We start from the raw sequence: 17,147 nt of genomic DNA, 5'->3' as shown, positions 1-17,147 counted from the left end.
CAGAGGCCTCCCAGGTAATGCAAGAGCAACTCCATCTGCTTAACTCGTGGCACAAGAAGTGGAATATCTCTGTTAACAGTGATAAGTCCACCGCCACCACCTTCTCCACCCGCTTCGGCAACTGCCCACCAGTTAGCCTCAATGATACTACAATCCCAGAAGAAGACACTCCCAAATATCTTGGCATCACCCTCGACAGGAGGCTAACGTGGAAACCGCACCTGCAGAAGATGCGCCGCCAGGCAGATGACCGCATTAAAGCGTTCTACTGGCTGATGGGTAGGAGATCCAAGCTGCCGACGTCATCAAAGCTTCTTGTATACAAGGCGATCATCAGGCCAATCTGGACATACGGTATCCAATTGTGGGGCACCGCCTGTAAAACTAATGTCCGAATTATACAGACATTCGAGAACAAAGCTCTCCGCATCGCCACCAGCGCTCATCCTCTGCACGACAACGACACTATTCATGAAGTCCTCAGCTTCCCTTGGGTGAAGGACGAAATTAAGAAAATCAGCAAGCGGTACATGCAGAGGCTACATGACCACCCCAACAACTTGGCGATGAACTTGCTGGACAACAGCGAACGGACCAGGAGGCTGCTCAGGACCCATCCTCTGGACCTCCCCAGGGACTAGCCGGATACTACAACTACACTCTAAATGAAATAATAAACTGAGAAGTTTATCTTTATTAAATTTAATGATTGTCCATGATGGACAGTTTTAAATAAAATACGAAGAAAAAAAAAAAAAAAAAAAATCATTGTGAGGAAATAGGCTTAAAATTAGCCTAATTCGAATTGGAAAAGTCCTCTGAGCCCATAGTAGCAGATTTTGTTCAATCAACGGAAGAAAGATTGGTCCCAAAATCAGAAGATTTAAAGTTCGAAGAAAAATATGATTTTGTTGGTGCTGAGACATTTACTTCTTCTTCTATTACTATACAAACACAATTAGGAATTTCTGAGGAAACAGACACCAAAGAATGTCACGATAAATTATCCTCAGTCCAATGTATAAAAACCCCTGAGCTCGTAGGTGCAGACTTCGTCCAATTAACGAATGAAAAAGTAATTTCAAAATCACAATACAAACAGGCAAATTTAAAGATCGAGAAAATATCCAATTCCACTGTACAAGCAGCACAAAGTGTGTCTGTAAAAAAGACAACTGCAGTTAAGCCAAATACTGTTGGTTTAAAATTAGAAAGACCACAATTTCACCTTATCCCTCTGGCAAGTCCTCACTTCGGAGGAATCCAAGGAACGGGGGTAGATTCAGTAGATTCAGTAAAAAATTACCAAAACAAAATAGTAAAAGAACGCACTCTAACGTACGAGAAAATAAGTACGTCACTAGTGCAAATCAAGACAATACTGAACTCCGGGCCACTGTACAGGTTAGACAGTAACATTGAATTAGAGAACAGTTTAAAGCCAGCACAATTTCGAATTCACGAACCGCTTTTCGAAGGCATAGATCGGAAATATAACAAAGGGATTTCAGTATTGGACCGATGGAAATTGGTACCAAGCAAGAAAATCCTTTTTTGGACAAAGTGGAAAGAGAAATACAACTTGATTCTTGGATGCAATTAGGAGTATAAAATATATGACATTATTTCCCGTCGCAAGATGTTCACAAAAGTGAACATATTTTTAGTCGCCAGCGACAGTTAGGTTTGCCCTGCGCAAGATGTTCACAAAAGTGAACAAGAGCTCAGAAGTTAGCATAGGGAGCACAAGCAGTAGGTAGGCTAAACAACAAATCTCGGTCTAAAAATAGCCGCATGCAGCAGTGGTACAGACCAACGCATAGTAGATAACAGAAAATGCATACGCAAATAGGACCGCGACAGCGTTTAAGGGTGGGTGCACACTGCGTTCAAGAAAGGCTTGGAATATACATATGGAGGGGAAATCCACTTGACATCGTTAGGATAGAATAAGACGAAAAATGTAAAATTAGAGTAAGTACAATGTTTAGAAAATAAGAAAGAGTCAAATATTGAATTATTAGTACATAAGGAAAAACCTAGTAAATAAGACAAAAATTGTATAAATACTGAAGGAATTTCAGAAATAAAATCAGAATGAAATTGGAAATTTAAGCATTGGTTTGTTTCCTTTTTTGTTCTCTCAGAGACGCTCTACACGGGATAAAGTGTAGCCTCTGATAGTGAATAGTTCCTAGCTGTATAGCAAGGAACTATTTACATATGTATGTTTCTCTTTACTTTTTCAACCGTACGTAGGTAACCGCACACATAGACACGAACTGTTTCTTGTTGTGTGTGTGAGTGTGTGTATGTGATGTCCCCAACTATTTGATATTTGTTGTTGCTGCATAAAGTTATTAATGAAAACCCTAATGCCAAATGCACTAAACAAAGAAAAAATTACTTTTAAAAATGTTATATAATTTTAAATTAATTAACATTTCTTGCTCTGTCAGCGCAAGACGAATGTACATACTTACATATGTAGATACATATGTACATACATAGATGTGCACATATGTATGGACATTCACACATTAGTGTCTCACATTTTGCTTTGGCTATTTCAATCGTTAACACGCAACTACACGAACAGCTGTTTGTATGTGTGTGTATGTATACTTAGTTGTCCCCAACTGTTTGATATTTTGTATTGTTTGTTCTGCCTGCTTTTGTAAAATGCATATTTTGAAAATCCTTGAATGCAAAGTTGTAGATTTAGTTACGTAGATTACATTACCCAAATTTTAAATCGATCGGACTAAATTTATAACACAAACTTTTCATTTGAAATATTGAATAAATATTAAAACCCCAATAATTCAAGCTCCAACACAAATTTCGAAAATCTAAGTATGCAGTTTTGTATTCTTTTATTGATTTCAGAAACCAAGTTTTATGTAGATCGGATAAAAAATGCGGATTTTTCAAACAAACTTTGAAGCTCGTTTTCTCCCCCTTGGAGCTCGAATTTTCCAAAATCCCTTCTTAGTGCGCATCTACACCATGATAGGATGAGCCCAATTTTCAGCATCCTAGCTTTTACCGTGTGGGCTGTGGGCTGTTGACGCGGTTTGCTTTTGTACCCCAACATTTTTTTTACAGGAAAACCCATATTTTAGGCCCCAAAAATATCAAAATATCAAAAAACCAAGTATACAGCTTGGAATTGTTCTGAGAGTATACAAACTAAGTTTGAAGTTAATCAGATGAAAATTGGAGATTTTTCATACAAACGTTGGAGCCTGTTTTCCCCCCTTTGGAGCACGAGTTTTAAAATCCCTTCTTAGTGGGCACCTAGACTATGAAAGGATACTTGAGTCCAAATTTCAGCTTCCTAGCCTTTACCGTTCGGGCTGTGCGTTGATCACCAATCAGTCAGTCTGGACAAACTGTTTTATATATATAGATGATGCATTTAATACAGTTGCTGATGACGTGGTTTACTTTTTGCTCCAAGTGTGGTATCCAGTAGGTCTGCTGTACGGCGTGCATAGTTTTTTGTACTACGAAATGACCGGCGTTGTGGGCTTCGGTAATGACTTCCGTTTCCAATGCTTTTGGTACAACTAAAAGATCGTTGCCGAGTACCACCTTGTAAATCAATCCGCCTCTCGCCTTGAAGTCCTCGTATGGCCGATTTTTGAGGATCTCTGCAACTGCTTTAATCATTGTGTCGTTTTCCTGTGCTCTTTTGATTCGTGCTGTTATTTCCATAGTCACAATCATTACACGCTGTGGATAACGGCTTAAGCAATCGAAGTGTTTAAGCCTCTCACCGGTTCGATGCTCCACCTCGAAATCAAAATCTTGCAGGTAAATGACCCATTGGACTACATCGCGTGGGACATTTTTCTTCTGCAGCGTCTGTTTAAATGCAGCAAGTCGGTTATCAAGTGAAATTTTATTCCCAACAAGTAGTGGCGAAACTTCTTTAACGTAAGATAAATGGCTTTTGCTTCTAATATGTAGCTATGACAAGCAGCCTCAGCTTCAGTTGACTTTTTACTCCAGAAGTAGACTGGGTAAAGTTTGTCATCCACTGCACTAAGACTGCATCAAATCCTTCTTTTGATGCATCAGTTCTGGCATTTCGATCATACTATACAGCCTCAAAATAGGTTCCTGTATGAGTGAATTTTTCAACGTTTGAAGTGCTTGAAGTTCCTCAGCCTCCATCCGGAATACAGCATCTTTACGCAGCAGATTAGTTTAAGGCCTAGCAATTTCGGCATACCCTTAATAAACTTTCTAAAAAATCCGATGTCCCAAAAACGACTGCACTGCTTTTATATTTTTCGGCACGGCGAATCTGCTGACTGCATTCGTCTTCTCTTCTCCTGGCCACACGTATCCATCCTTAATATAATGACCCAAGAAATTTACAGTACTTTGCAGAAAATAACATTTTTTCCACTTTATTCGAAGGCCATAAGTAGCGGCTGTTATAAAGACCATCTTCATCTTTTCCAAATATTCGTCGACTGTTACTGCATGAATTATGATGTCATCCATATATAAGTCTAAGACATCAGCGTTTAAAAGGTTCTGAAATACGCATCTGACAAGGCGCATAAATGCAGCCGGTGAGTTGCAGAACCCAAAAGAAGCACGGTTAAACTCGTAAAGGCCATTCTTGGTCACAAAAGCTGTATATTTCTTGCTGGTTTCGGCGATGGGCACATGGAAAAACCCATTTTCCAAATCCATGACGGTGGACAACTTAGCATTATGCAGCCTTTCCAGCACGTCATCAATTATCGGCACAGGAAAACAATCCACAAACAATACCATTGAATTCAGCTTTCGGAAATCGACGCACATACGATGAGAACCATCTTTCTTCTTCACCAAAACGATGCGGCTGGCGAATTTTTGAAGATGACTGCCGAATAATGCCTGCTTCAAGCCACTCACTTATTTGCTTGTTGACACTTCATCCTCAGTGATAGACAGACGACTGGACGACTGGCGAAACGGAGCAATTTCTCAACCGGATACAATGTGCAGCATAACTGGAACCTCTTCAACAGACTGACTCGGCTTATAATTGTTGATAATCGAGTGCACGACATTTTCCTACTGCAACAGTACATCTATATCAGAATCTGTATACGCCAAATATATACTTATCTGATTAATGTTGTCACAAGCTTTCTCCCCCAACAGGGAAAAAAACTTGTATCCATCGGCCGATGACGTAAAGTTTAATTGGCTAGTAAAGTCGTAGCTCAGCAAAGCATCATATTCCACATCTCGATCAGCAACAACCACGAATTTGTGAGGTATCTTCTCCTCATCGACCGCAACTTCTGCTTCAAAACTGCCAACAGGATGGGTAATATTGTTGCCCAAGCCACGCAGGTTTGAAAAGCAACTACGCAACTGAACACTGTGAATCTGGTTGTAAACACACTTCCTCATAATTGAGACATCTGCCCCTGTGTCGGCTAGGCAGTTCACTTTGATGTTGTTCACCTGTACCACTTAAAAACGCTTTTCATCACGCACGACGTGCACGGCTGGCGCAGCTGCTGCTGGACAATTTTTGGTCAATTTTGGTCAATTTTTGTAGCGGCTTGGCATTTCTTTCGCAAATTATCGGTGGATCCACAGTTGAAGCAATGATTCTTCTTTTCGCTACTGTCTGGATATACTTTTCGGCTCTCTGAACGATTTGCAACTGTACAGAGTATACTTAAAGTCGCTCTTCATTTGCAGCCCATCAACAACGTAGCGTAATACTGACTGCGTGTCAATGTCTCCGATTGCAGCAATCTTCTTCATCTGGAGCATGTATTCATGAAACGACTCCTGTTTGATTTGCGACGTTCACGCAGCTCGGTATGAACATCTGCACTGCACATATAGTCGCGCTTAAATTCTTCCTCCAAAAGCTTCTTGAGTTCAGCATATTCATACTCCAAAAACAGCTGGGCAGTGTTCGTCAATTTTGCACGTGCTTGGACATACTTCTGCTTCTCGTTAAGCCCATATGCATCTGCGTTCAACTCGAAGTTTCTGAACCAGAACTTCACCGGCATATTTTTTCCATCAAATTCAGGAATAATTTTTTCAAAGCTCTCTGCCACAATTGTGCAATCATTTTTGGTTCGTTCGTCAATTTGTATTTTCAACGACAGGAGCTGAACTAGTTCTTGAAGCGTTTTATTGCTGTCTGCTACGGAACTTCTCTCTGATTTGTGCTGCTGTTCGGTTCTCTGATCGTGTACCTGCTCAATTTTTTCCTTTATCTCCGCTTTCATTGTTTATCTTGGCAACCGTTGGCGCCTGAGTCAGTTGCGCGTTCTGTTGTTTCGTGCTGACGCTTGACGGGTATACAGTGCACTATGGTTTTTTTTGCCCTTTTTTTGGAATAAATTCGAAAAAACAAGTCATGATTTGAGGAAAAAAAAACATTATTTTCTACAAGAGAATACTTCAACGGTCATAGAAACAGAAGTTTTACTCATTTAGTGCAGCCCTGGTAGTTTTGTAAGGCCCTGGAAGTCGACTGATTTTTTCACTGAAAATCTGGTGTTGTTTGTTCAAAAATGTTCTCTTTACTTTATAAGCTTAAAAAAAAAGGATATTTGATTTAAACAATTAAAGCAGAACATGGAAAACAATATTCAAGGTATGTTTAATAAAATTGTGTTTAAATGTGTTCTGTGTCTTTTCTCTGTCCTTTGTTTTATGTGTTTTTGTAATGTGCTGTTTTAGGCGAGTTTAACCTCAAAGTAGTTGTGTTTCGTGGAGTAAAAGTTAGGTGGAATATCGTAACTATGAGTGTGATATTGTTCATTGAAGTGTCTTCTTTACGATGATATACTTTTTTTTGCCCGATTTTGCCCGAAAACGAAAAATCTCGATTTTTGCAGACAACTTTGAGTTTGAGCATGAAAAGCTGCTTGAACTGTGGCACTAACCATACAACATATAGATGCGTCATTTCATACAACGAAAACGGCCCATCAAAATTGTTAGCGACAGCTCCCATAGCTGTTCGGATATTTGCCGAATGGGAGCTGTCGCACTTCGGCTATGAGCCGACTTGGAGCTGTCGCATTCGTGAGCGAATTTCATTTCATTCGCAGAGAGGCAGTCAACAGAGACGGTCGGTTCACGCCGCTTATGCTCTTTGTATGTGTGCGTGCACATATATACATGTATATGTTTATATGTATTTGTGCATTTGGTCTTTTGCTGTTTGCGAGCAGCAGCTTCAATTTCGTTTTCAGATTTTACCTGCTACATGGGCATGAGAATTTCATACACTGTTGCCATATTTCTGTCGCATTGTATTTTGGGATGCGTATGCAAGTGAAGTTTGTCAATAGTGTATGGGTTTCTCATAATGCATATAAAAGCACATATACATACAATTACATACATATGTATGTGTCCAAATGTTGTGTTCATATGCAGACACTTCATATATGAACGCGTGGCAGTAGCCTTGACATTGTCATGACCTGCCTCAACTTATATTTATGCACAAGCAATTTTGTTGATAGACTATTTCTTATTTTTGTTTGACTTGCATATTAATTACAAAATATTTGGTAAAAATGTCAGTTGGCATTTAAATCAAATTATTCAAAAATATTAGTTTAAAAATATTTTATTATACCCTGTACCCGTAGGGTAAAAAGGGTATATTAGGTTTGTGCAAAGTATGTAACATGCAGAAGGAAGCATCTCCGACCCCATAAAGTATATATATAGATATGATAGACTATTTCTTATTTTTGTTTGACTTGCATATTAATTACAAAATATTTGGTAAAAATGTCAGTTGGCATTTAAATCAAATTATTCAAAAATATTAGTTTAAAAATATTTTATTATACCCTGTACCCGTAGGGTAAAAAGGGTATATTAGGTTTGTGCAAAGTATGTAACATGCAGAAGGAAGCATCTCCGACCCCATAAAGTATATATATTCTGAATCAGCATGACGAGAGAAATCGATCTAGACATGTCCGTCCGTCTGTCCGTCCGTCTGTCCGTCCGTCTGTCCGTCTGTCCGTCTGGATGAACGCGAGGATCTCAGAAACTATAAAAGCTAGAATAACCAAAGTTGGCATCCAGATTCTCCTAGGTCCGAGTAAGGACGAGTTTATTTTTTTTTTTTTAATTTTCCCCCCCTTCCCCCGCTACAGAATTTCGTCAATAGCGTCCACATTTCAAATGCTATCTCAACCAAACTTTGCACACATAATTTATATATAATTGTCTACAGTTGTTTAAAATTGGTGTTCCCTGGATACCGATGTAATATGTTTGCTCATATACAATATTAGATCGGTAACAAATTTGAGCGGCGAATTAAAAAAAAACAATATATATTAAATTATCAAAAGATGTATATACATACATATAAACATATATGTATTTTTATTTATTTAATTACACTTGTTTTACAAATTTTACCACATTTTGCGACCCTTAAATGTACTTATTTTCATATTAAATATCGGCTAATTTGCCAACCGACATTTTTACCAAAAACATAATAAAACAAGAGAGAACGCTACAGTCGAGCAAGCCCGACAGTGTAATACCCTGTACCCAGGTAAACTTCCGTCACTGAGTTATATGCACCCAAAGCAGCAGCAAAAAGAGGAAGAAGAAGAGCGAACTTGTTGCTGCAGTTTGTGGGGGTTGTACTGGCGAGAATTTGTTTCGCTAATAACTTTTCTTAGAATCGACAGAATTGAATAAAATTTTAAACAACTGTAGATATTTATTTATAAATTATGTGTGCAAAGTTTGGTTTAGGTAGCATTTGAAATGTGGACGCTATTGACGAAATTCTGCAGCGGGGAAAGGGGGGGAAAATTAAAAAAAAAAAAATAAACTCGTCCTTACTCGGATCTAGTAGAATCTGGTTGCCAACTTTGGTTATTCTAGCTTTTATAGTTTCTGAGATCCTCGCGTTCATCCAGACGGACAGACGGACGGACAGACGGACAGACGGACGGACAGACGGACGGACATGTCTAGATCGATTTCTCTCGTCATGCTGATCAAGAATATATATACTTTATGGGGTCGGAGATGCTTCCTTCTGTATGTTACATACTTTGCACAAACCTAATATACCCTTTTTACCCCACGGGTACAGGGTATAAAAATGCATAACATTTTAATTACTATTTATAAGTGTTTGAAATTAAGTTAAATCCATTTTCCCCACTTATTTAGTGTATTAACTAACATGTAAATATTTAATATTTGCTATTATTTAAACATAAAGTAAGAAAAAATTTTACTGCTTAATTATTTTTAATTTATTTAAAGCTACCCTGGAGTTCTTACTACCAGCAATCCCATCTGTTATCCCTTTACAATTTTTATACCCTGTACCCGTAGGGTAAAAAGGGTATATTAGGTTTGTGCAAAGTATGTAACATACAGAAGGAAGCATCTCCGACCCCATAAAGTATATATATTCTTGATCAGCATGACGAGAGAAATCTATCTAGACATGTCCGTCCGTCTGTCCGTCCGTCTGTCCGTCCGTCTGTCCGTCTGGATGAACGCGAGGATCTCAGAAACTATAAAAGCTAGAATAACCAAAGTTGGCATCCAGATTCTCCTAGGTCCGAGTAAGGACGAGTTTATTTTTTTTTTTTTAATTTTCCCCCCCTTCCCCCGCTGCAGAATTTCGTCAATAGCGTCCACATTTCAAATGCTACCTAAACCAAACTTTGCACACATAATTTATAAATAAATATCTACAGTTGTTTAAAATTTTATTCAATTCTGTCGATTCTAAGAAAAGTTATTAGCGAAACAAATTCTCGCCAGTACAACCCCCACAAACTGCAGCAACAAGTTCGCTCTTCTTCTTCCTCTTTTTGCTGCTGCTTTGGGCGCATATAACTCAGTGACGGAAGTTTACCTGGGTACAGGGTATTACACTGTCGGACTTGCTCGACTGTAGCGTTCTCTCTTGTTGAAATTAAGTCATTTCAAGTCGACTCAAAGGTCCTATTAATTTACGACCCCATTAAAATGTTGATGGCCTCCACGTGGTGTTCCCTGGATACCGATGTAATATGTTTGCTCATATACAATATTAGATCGGTAACAAATTTGAGCGGCGAATTAAAAAAAAACAATATATATTAAATTATCAAAAGATGTATATACATATATATAAACATATATGTATTTTTATAGCCTGTACCCAAAGGGTGAAAGGCTATACTAGTTTTGTGCGCATGTATGTAACACACAGAAGGAGGCGTGGCAGACCCCACAAAGTATATATATTCTTGATCAGGATGAGAAGCCGAGTGGATATAGCCTTGTCCGTCCGTCCGTCCGTCCGTCTGTCCGTCTGTCTGTCCGTCTGTCCGTATGAACGCAAGGATCTCAGAAAGTATAAGAGCTAGGATAACCAAACTTGGTTTCCATATTCTCCTAAGACCGAGAAAGTACGAGTTTGAGTTTTCTTTCGATGCACCCCCCCCCCACTCCCTCGCAATTCGTGTTTTTACTTATAACTTCCGTAGTTCTCGGAATTTTGAAATCAATTTTGGTAGGTACATCCAGTTAGTACTAATGTGTCCGTGTGCCAAATTTCATCATGATAGGTCAATTCTGAAGAAAGTTATAGCCATAAGTAAAATCGCTGCTCATGCGCTGCCTCTGTCGGCAGCGCTGCCCGCAGCTGTTGTTGTTGTTGCTGCTTTTGTTCAACTTTGTGCTGCATACATACACGCATATAAACACGAATAGGTACGTGATGTAAATGTATGCTGTTTAAACTGAACATAAACATGTATTCTAATTTAATTTAATTAATTAATTAATTCATTCAATTTTTTAATAATTTTTTTTTTTTTTAATTTTTTTTTTTAATTTTTCTTTTTTGTGGAGTGTACAGGCTATTTTACTGTCCGGCTTGCTCGACTGTAGCGTTCTATCTTGTTATTTATTTAATTACACTTGTTTTACAAATTTTACCACATTTTGCGACCCTTAAATGTACTTATTTTCATATTAAATATCGGCTAATTTGCCAACCGACATTTTTACCAAAAACATAATAAAATAAAATATTTTTAACTAATATTTTTGAATAATTTGATTTAAATGCCAACTGACATTTTTACCAAATATTTAGTAATTAATACGCAAGTCAAACAAAAATAAGAAATAGTCTATCAACAAAATTGCTTGTGCATAAATATAAGTTGAGGCAGGTCATGACAATGTCAAGGCTACTGCCACGGGTTCATATATGAAGTGTCTGCATATGAACACAACATTTGCACACATACATATGTATCAGAGAACTGCAGCGGTGCACCGCAACAATAAGTACACCGCATACCTACTTAGAATATTTCACTCACGATCACACAAAACACCGCATAAAAAATGATGCGGTGTTGATTATACTCATGGCCTTCTTATACTTAGATCAATGCAATCACAACAAGACTTTTCGCTATCCTCTTCACTCATTTTTGTACTTATGCGGTTGGTGATTGCAAAGAAACTTGTGAGAGTAAAAACCACCACCAAATGTTTGCGATCAATTGAGTATTGGGTTTTCTCGCACTCGGCAATTTTTTTACTCTGTCTTTTTGAGTGTTCGCTCTGCACCATCAATTCAGATGCGGTGCCTGCAATACTTGTACTTATGAAAGTATGATTTGCGATGTTGACCTTGGATATTCAGTGCACATGTGTTTACACGTATGTACATATGTATGTAGTAGAACATGTATGTATGTTCTTTTGTGTGTACACTGTACATATTCCGCTACGATTTTGTTTTGGCTATATCGCTAAGAATACAAACATAAACAAGGCAAGGTAAAAAAAAGATGTGTACAAAATTAAAAGGATTTATTTAATTCATTTTTTTGCTCTTATGAATACGATCATCTATGATCGATTCAACACTAATGAGGCTTATGCAGCAATTAACTATACCCTTCCATATGAAGCAGAATGCAGAAAAAAATAATTTACAGTGCATTATGAGCATACATAAAAAAACGCCGTTATGCACATGCGTTGTTTTCAGTACTTGGTCTTTGCTTCGCTTCGATTTTCATATGCGGTGTTTGCAGTACCCGGTCTTTGCTTTGCTAATCATCACATTGATTTTGTCAACTCTTCTCTCATCGTTTCTTGCGCACGCAATATTTGTATTGTGCGCGTATGAGTATAAGTACGATTGCAGAAAACGACAACAAGAATGTGCGATGAAAAAGTAAAGCAGAAACCGCATACACCCATGATCGAGTACGAAAGTGATCCAGTCATAGCAATACAAAAATGCCTTTTGAGTATGTCACTGAATTGACAAAATAGTATGCGGTGGCGATCACACCGCAACCGCTTTTTCAGTAAGTATACTTAGAGTCACAAAAATAGGCACTCATGCAGTTCTCTGCTCTGTACATGAAAAGTACAAGAGTATATTAGGTTTGCGCGAGCTGAAAAATGTAACAGGCAGAAGGAGGCGTGGCAAACCTCACAAAGTATATATATTCTAGATCAGCGTGACCAGATGAGTCGATCTAGCCCTGTCTGTTTGTCTGTCCGTCTGTCTGTCTGTCCGTCCGTATGAACACCTGGATCTCAGAGACTATAAGAGATAGAGACACCAAATTTTGCACAAAGATGCGTTATGTGTGTATTCTATACGAGTTTGTTTTATTTTTTTGATTTTCCCCCCCACTTCCCCCCTATGGGGGTTTTCCCGATTTTCCATTCGTATAATCGCCTATATCTCGGAGACTATAAGACCTAGGAACACCAAATTTCAGTCCCAGATGCCTTATGTGAATACGCAGAAAATGTATATTTTGGAATTCCCCTCCCTCCCCCCTCTACCCCGCAAATCGTAACTCCCGTAATTCTTGGAATTTCGAACTAAAATTTTGGAAATACCCCCAGTTGGTTATTATGTGTCCGTATGCCAAATTTCATTATGATAGACCGATTTAACAAGAAGTTATAGCCATAAATATATTTGCTGATGCAGCGCTGCTGCAGCGCTGCTCAAGCGCTGCCCGCGGCTGTTGATGCTGGTGCTTTGGTTGACTGCACACATGTTTACACAGACACGAATAGATGCGCATAGGCATACATACACTCACACAGACGCAATTGCTATGTAAATGTGCAATTATACACACTTTAGGTGAGTTCGAATACCAAAAGAGGTAAAATCGATCAAATTTTTTTTAATTTTCTTAATTTTTTTATTTTTTATAATTATTGTAAACATATGTACAGAGTATTTCAAAGTCGGGACACCCGACTTTAGCTTTTTTACTTGTTATACTCTGTACATGAAATGTACAAGAGTATATTAGGTTTGCGGGAGCTGAAAAATGTAACAGGCAGAAGGAGGCGTGGCAGACCCCACAAAGTATATATATTCTTGATCAGCATGACGAGACGAGTCGATCTAGCCCTGTCTGTCTGTCTGTCCGTCTGTCCGTCCGTCTGTCCGTCCGTCTGTCCGTCTGTCCGTCTGGATGAACGCGAGGATCTCAGAAACTATAAAAGCTAGAATAACCAAAGTTGGCATCCAGATTCTCCTAGGTCCGAGTAAGGACGAGTTTATTTTTTTTTTTTTAATTTTCCCCCCCTTCCCCCGCTACAGAATTTCGTCAATAGCGTCCACATTTCAAATGCTATCTCAACCAAACTTTGCACACATAATTTATATATAATTGTCTACAGTTGTTTAAAATTGGTGTTCCCTGGATACCGATGTAATATGTTTGCTCATATACAATATTAGATCGGTAACAAATTTGAGCGGCGAATTAAAAAAAAACAATATATATTAAATTATCAAAAGATGTATATACATACATATAAACATATATGTATTTTTATTTATTTAATTACACTTGTTTTACAAATTTTACCACATTTTGCGACCCTTAAATGTACTTATTTTCATATTAAATATCGGCTAATTTGCCAACCGACATTTTTACCAAAAACATAATAAAACAAGAGAGAACGCTACAGTCGAGCAAGCCCGACAGTGTAATACCCTGTACCCAGGTAAACTTCCGTCACTGAGTTATATGCACCCAAAGCAGCAGCAAAAAGAGGAAGAAGAAGAGCGAACTTGTTGCTGCAGTTTGTGGGGGTTGTACTGTAGAAAATTTGTTTCGCTAATAACTTTTCTTAGAATCGACAGAATTGAATAAAATTTTAAACAACTGTAGATATTTATTTATAAATTATGTGTGCAAAGTTTGGTTTAGGTAGCATTTGAAATGTGGACGCTATTGACGAAATTCTGTAGCGGGGGAAGGGGGGGAAAATTAAAAAAAAAAAATAAACTCGTCCTTACTCGGACCTAGGAGAATCTGGATGCCAACTTTGGTTATTCTAGCTTTTATAGTTTCTGAGATCCTCGCGTTCATCCAGACGGACAGACGGACAGACGGACGGACAGACGGACGGACAGACGGACGGACAGACGGACGGACATGTCTAGATCGATTTCTCTCGTCATGCTGATTCAGAATATATATACTTTATGGGGTCGGAGATGCTTCCTTCTGCATGTTACATACTTTGCACAAACCTAATATACCCTTTTTACCCTACGGGTACAGGGTATAATAAAATATTTTTAAACTAATATTTTTGAATAATTTGATTTAAATGCCAACTGACATTTTTACCAAATATTTTGTAATTAATATGCAAGTCAAACAAAAATAAGAAATAGTCTATCATATCTATATATATACTTTATGGGGTCGGAGATGCTTCCTTCTGCATGTTACATACTTTGCACAAACCTAATATACCCTTTTTACCCTACGGGTACAGGGTATAATAAAATATTTTTAAACTAATATTTTTGAATAATTTGATTTAAATGCCAACTGACATTTTTACCAAATATTTTGTAATTAATATGCAAGTCAAACAAAAATAAGAAATAGTCTATCAACAAAATTGCTTGTGCATAAATATAAGTTGAGGCAGGTCATGACAATGTCAAGGCTACTGCCACGCGTTCATATATGAAGTGTCTGCATATGAACACAACATTTGGACACATACATATGTATGTAATTGTATGTATATGTGCTTTTATATGCATTATGAGAAACCCATACACTATTGACAAACTTCACTTGCATACGCATCCCAAAATACAATGCGACAGAAATATGGCAACAGTGTATGAAATTCTCATGCCCATGTAGCAGGTAAAATCTGAAAACGAAATTGAAGCTGCTGCTCGCAAACAGCAAAAGACCAAATGCACAAATACATATAAACATATACATGTATATATGTGCACGCACACATACAAAGAGCATAAGCGGCGTGAACCGACCGTCTCTGTTGACTGCCTCTTTGCGAATGAAATGAAATTCACTCACAGAGAGCACGAATGCGACAGCTCCCAGTCGGCTCATAGCCGAAGTGCGACAGCTTCCAGTCGGCTCATAGCCGAAGTGCGACAGCTCCCATTCGGCAAATACCCGAACAGCTATGGGAGCTGTCGCTAACAATTTTGATGGGACGTTTTCGTTGTATGAAATGACGCATCTATATGTTGTATGGGAAGTGACTGTGGTTAGCAAATGGCCGTAAACCATCAGCTGTTTCAGATTTTATGATTGAAAAATGTGGAGCAAGTCTTTCAAAAAAAAAACTTGAGTACATCCAAACAAAAATTAAAATTTTCGTGGGATATGCAAAATTGTATATAAAATGCAATAGATCATCCGAAAGATTAAAAACAGTGCCACGATACCAGAATTGGATATTGAAAATATCCCACAAAAACGTTGGACGACCACGAATCACTTATGCTGATGGAGATGAAATCTTTAAAAGAAATTGTGCGGTTGAGCTTGCACAAAACAAAAGTAATAATACTCCATTGCTCATACACGCTGGCTCTATTTCTGCAAAAAAATCTGGAGAAAAAGATATGACTTTTGTTTTGACAGAAGTAGCAAAAATAGATAATATAACATCAAAAAAAGACTTATTGAAGTTGAACCCACACAAGTGTCTGTGGATAATGCGCTGGCATTTTTAATTGAAAATGGATTAACAAAAAGTCAATATATTAATATGAAACAGCATACAAAAACACATGGGTGTGACATATATCCACCATATCCGGATGTACTAAAATCAAAATTAAAGTGCAGACCTTACGATATTGTTTATTCCGAAAGTAAGGTACATGTTTCCCTACAACAAATTTTAGACCATACAGCTCATCGCATACTTGAAATGCAACGTGAGGTCTTGGAAACACTTCCCAACGTGATGCATTGTAAGTTTTTTTTCAGTTATGGATTTGATGGTTCTTCAGGCCACAGCATGTACAAACAGCGTTTTGGAAGTCTTTTTGACAATTCACTTTTTGTAACAACAGTTGTCCCATTAAAATTAATAACAAATGCGCAACAGCTTCTTTGGTTTAATAAGACGCCCCAATCAGTTCGATTTTGCCGGCCTTTAAAAATCGAGTTTATTAGGGAAAGTACTGAGGTTATACTGAATGAAAAAGAAAACTTGGATACTCAGATAAGCAGCCTAAATATATTTTTGTACAGATACAAAGAAAAATAATTATTTGTGGAGTATAGTGGGCAAATGACACTTACTGACGGTAAAGTCTTAAATATTGTGACCGGAACTAATTCTTGTCAGTGTTGTAAAAGATTTCAACTCGTTAGTTTCCAAGGCTAAAGAACCCACTCTAGAATATAGAATAAGTCCGCTACATGCTTGGATCCGATTCTTTGAATTCGTGTTGAAAATTTCATATAGAGTTGAGCTTAAAAAGTGGCACGTGAAAGGCTGCGAAAAGCCTCAATTGGAATCACGAAAGCATTATATACAGATGAAAATGATGGAAGAAATGGGACTTAATGTGGACAAGCCTAGCCCAAATGGCAGTGGAAACACCAATGACGGAAATACTGCTAGAAGAGCTTTTTCTAATGCAGCGCTTTTGTCATCCATATTGAACATAGATTACGGAGTTCTACAATGTTTTCATATTATATTAATAACAATTTCATGTGAATATGAAATAAATTCTGAAAAGTTTAAGGATTTCTGTGCAAGTGATTTTATGGCATACCAAAACAAGTATC

General features: G+C 37.9%; 1 protein-coding gene across 1 annotated transcript in view; it reads left to right on the top strand.

Moving 5' to 3' along the window:
* The window catches only part of LOC115628647 (unconventional myosin heavy chain 6), a 665,426-nt gene that overhangs the window by 482,446 nt on the left and 165,833 nt on the right, over positions 1–17,147 (top strand). The window lies entirely within an intron of this gene.

Source organism: Scaptodrosophila lebanonensis, unplaced genomic scaffold (genome assembly GCF_003285725.1).
Source record: "Scaptodrosophila lebanonensis strain 11010-0011.00,11010-0021.00 unplaced genomic scaffold, SlebRS2 tig00000122-arrow-arrow-pilon, whole genome shotgun sequence".
Classification (NCBI taxonomy): domain Eukaryota; kingdom Metazoa; phylum Arthropoda; class Insecta; order Diptera; family Drosophilidae; genus Scaptodrosophila; species Scaptodrosophila lebanonensis.
Note: the sequence above shows the minus strand (reverse complement) of the source record. Positions and strands in the feature narration are given on the sequence as shown.